Here is a 4,347-nt window from a genome sequence, read left to right as displayed (position 1 = left end):
ACACAATAAAAAGCTATAGTCATTTGTAAATTCCAAACAAGTCCCTTGTACGAAATTTATAGTTTTGAACACTGTGAGGAAATAAAATAAATCTTTACAGAAGAAAAATCTATTCTCCCTTGAGAGAAAAGTGGACCTATTAACTGACATTCAATATTTCTGCAAAAAATCTCTACTTTTTCACTTTCTTATAGAATTCAGCAGATTCCTTTGTACTGCTACTTCCAAATTTCCATAATACAGGGCAACAATCAACAATAGGAGTTTATGCTTCCATTACTCATTGTCATGTGTTGCAACTTGTCTATGATTTGCATTAATTAAAATGCCAGAGCTTTGCCACAATGCAGGCAAGCATTGTGGTCTGGACTCAAAGAAAACCTCACCAAACACCAAAGCAAAAGTTCCTACTGGCTTGCCTTGTTAGATCTTTTTATATATGTGCCATAGACACAAGCTGGTCTGTACATCTTGGTACATATAGAAATTTAGGTAAATTGGAATTTAGGAAAGTTAATTTTTTTTTTTTTTTTGTACTTTAGAAGAAGTATATTCTTTCTATTTTTTTATATTAAAGCAGGATTTACTGATACCAGCCAGTCGTTTTGCTGTGAAGACTACATTTTGGAGAATCATAGCAAGTTCACCCATAATCCAATGAGTTCCTACAACGAAAGAAGCTCTCCAGCTGACTTAATGTAAGACAAATATCCTTGTTCCACTAGCAGGTAATCTAGGTACTACAGCCACAAAATGAAGACAGCAATAATCAGTTGGATATTTCACACATTTCCCTTCTTGGAAAGCTGCTGTGTATGCTGCTGAGGTCACTTTGCCCCACATGGACAAACACGGGTATGTTTAATACCTGTAGTTTGATAACAACCTATCTTGTTCTAATTAGCATTTACTAGGTTTTGCTGTCTGTTTAGACTCCTTGAATACTTTCTTACCAGAAATATTCAAGATATGGGAGTCTCTTGTAACTGTTATATATGAGACAAATTACACAGAATTTGGAAGACACGGCACTGATACATTCACTTGTATGTGGCAGAGATGGAAGTTTATGTGGAGCATAAATCTTTTGCAAATACCAGCTTTTCTTCAAGAAATGGTTAGACCACTTCTCTGAATTGATGACCTAAGTTTTAGCTTCTATATTTTCCAGATTCTGTACTGCATTAGTATATGACTCTGAATTGCATTTAAGTATTGGCAAGTTGTCTCCACAGTTTAGTTAGACAAAACATTCCTTTTCCAGCCCGAGAACAAAGGGCATCATTGCAACTTCAGGCCCAGAAAGTATAAAAACAGCAAATTGAGGAGAACAGTCTGGGAGGATGTGACTTCATAACCTGAAGCTGTAATTGGACAATTAACCCCAATATGTAAATATACCAAAACTCATAAAAGTGTGAAAACTCGTGGCCCAGAGTCCATCTTGGATGAGCCACGGCTGGGTTCTTGTACTGCCCAAGGCGCATCCTTTGAAGCCCTTTTTAATAAATAACTACTTTATTCCTTTAACACTGTTCTAGGTAGTCTCATAAGACATCAAGACTATTGATCAGAAAAATATAACCACTGTTTCTTCACTTGCTTTATTAGTGAGTCTGAAAAGGTCTTGCAGGGTTTTAAAGCCATCCACCATAAAGTATACTGGTTATATGTAGTAAGAGAAAAAGAAACATAAGGAACTTTATGCTATTGTTTGAAAAATACCTTTTAGTATATATTATCTGCTGACTCCAACGTGTCCAGATGCTCTTGTGTTCAAAACTCTTCATAAAGCTTATACTGGTCATTTTACTGTTGATTGCAAACAATTTCTGTTTTTTCAAAGCTTTGCTGTGGTAGTATCAGGATGCCCATTACAGCAAGTCCTGGATGAAATGGTGAGATAGCCTAACAGGTCAGAAAGCAGATGGGAGTGCTGGGCCTGTTGTTTCTAGCCATAAGATGACTTTCTTCCTATTGGACATTATTTTCAGGACCATGGAAAAAAGAATTAAATCTAGAGATGATTTTTGTCAGAGTCTGCTGAAGCCCCCTAATGGATCTAGAAATCTTAGTGTTTTAAAAAACACCCATCCCCATCCTAATTAAGCTAGAAAATGTAGTAGCTCTCCATACTGTGAAAGGCTTTGGCGTTCTGTGGAAAAATAATAAAAAAAATATTAAAAAATTAAATAGGTAGTCGGCAGCAACAGCAACAACACCCCCAAACCAAACTTCCAACCAAGTCTTCTTTGAAAGTTAGGATCTGAGGCAGACATATACAGCCCAGAATTTTTACTGCATAGTATGGTTCACAGGCTTTGTTTTCTTCGTGTTTGTAAGACAATACTGTCCCTGGAATTCTAAAACTGTCAACTCTAAAACCAAGGATTGCTTTGAAGCAGTGAGTGCAGAGTGACAGTGCCCTGTTGGAACTAGTGGATCTTTATTCTTCTCACTGACTTTAAGAGCCTGTCATCATTTCATCCAGAAGTTTGTATTAAAATCCACCAATATTCCTACCTCTCAAAAGGGCAAATGAAGGTCTTAAAAACTGGACAAAGCACAGCATTTTCTATGTGAATGGTGGGCATCTCCTCTCCCTCCTTTCCCGACAGATCTGGTCTCTCCAGGCGGGAGAGGCTCTGGCCAGGGGGATTTGCTCACCCTGCTGAGCAGCACTCTGTGCCAGCCACGGATGACTCATCACGTGCCCTGAAGGAGCCCCAGCCTGACATCTCCGTGCAGATGTTCCAGCCTCTGAACATTAGTGTTCTGCACCCTTTGTAGCCCTCAAATTTAACACAAGCTAAAAAAGCACTCATGATCATGCTTTTCATCAACTGCATACGTACTGACTTTTCATAATTAGAGGATGAATGCATAAGAAGTGACCCTTCTAGTCTCCTGAGGGCATTATTACAGCAAAAGCTACTATCTAAACCTAGAAATCTATTTCTATTTTAAATATATATTATTTCTCTGAGCCCTCCCACACTGCTTTCCAGATGAAATAAAAAAAACCCTCTTAACTGGTTTTACCTGATTTCCCTGAAAATAAAGCTTTAGATTTGATGTAACCTAGAGAAGGAATTTGAAGCTAGCTCCAATTCTGAGCAAGAAGATTTAAGTCATTGCAGACAAGGTAGATTATTGCTCATATCCTTTTATGAACAGGCAGAGCACGAAAAGACATTTCTATACAGCAAATCCACGTAATAAACTATTCTTTTTGACAACACACACACTGCTTCAGTTGCTTGCAGTTTCTTGCATTACTGGCTTGTGTGACCTCAGCCACACACACACACACACGCACACATACACACACATACACACACACACAGAGATTCACAAACACGACAGAGCCCAAAATAGAACCAGAAGATGAGTCATGATGTTCAGGAAGGATTTCAAAACAAATGGACCTATTTACTTGTGCATCTGTCTCCCGAAGCTGGTACTGTTTTACAATGGTATTATTGATTTGTTCTCATTATCTGCATCTGAGAGGTTAGTTTGTTTTTGTTTTTGATTGGGGGGAATTTGCATTAGGTAATTAAAATAGCAGTTTAGCTCTTCAGAGGAAGCATTTCAGGAGTAAATATGACACACACATTCTGGATGATCTAAAATAGTAGCATCATAACTAAGATATCCTCAGCATTGTTGGAACTGTGCTTCTTGCTTGCCAAATGCCAGGCAATTACACAGCAGTTTATTTCAGCATTAGAATATATTAAATAAAATGCTTTTTTTTGTCATTGTATGAGGGATGCTCCATGCTTTCAGAGATTCACAAGGCTGCTATGTGGTACACATGTGTAATATGCATTATTATATCTACTTAATATTGTAATTGCTGTAAGACTAAAAGGAAAGGTCCAGTCACAAAGTGAGACTATAAATGTTTGTATGAAAGTGTTTTTCAGGTAGACAGATATCTGTTTTAGCACAAGTCCCAGTGCTTTCCAAAAGGTAAAAAACAATAAAGTCAGCCAAATTCTCAACTCTTTCTTTTGACCTAGCACTATTTTACTTTGACTAACAATGATCTTGTGTATCTTTTAAATATAATTCTTATTCTGAAATGGTGCTTGCATTTGACTGCTAAACTCATAATGTTTCATCAAGCCTAATTATTTCCTTAATATGATACTACTTTAATACAAAAGCAAGATTATGTTTTAATTTTTTATTACTATTATTATTATTATTTTTTTATAAGTTCACCCCTAAAGCATTAAGCCAACTGCTCTTGGCATAATAAAATGTGCATTAACTTCAGTGGAATCTGGATCAGACCCTAAAAGCAAAAGATAATTACTACATAAATCTCAGGAACTT

This window comes from Passer domesticus, chromosome 1, assembly GCF_036417665.1.
Source record: "Passer domesticus isolate bPasDom1 chromosome 1, bPasDom1.hap1, whole genome shotgun sequence".
NCBI lineage: Eukaryota > Metazoa > Chordata > Aves > Passeriformes > Passeridae > Passer > Passer domesticus.
This window is presented reverse-complemented; position numbering follows the sequence as displayed.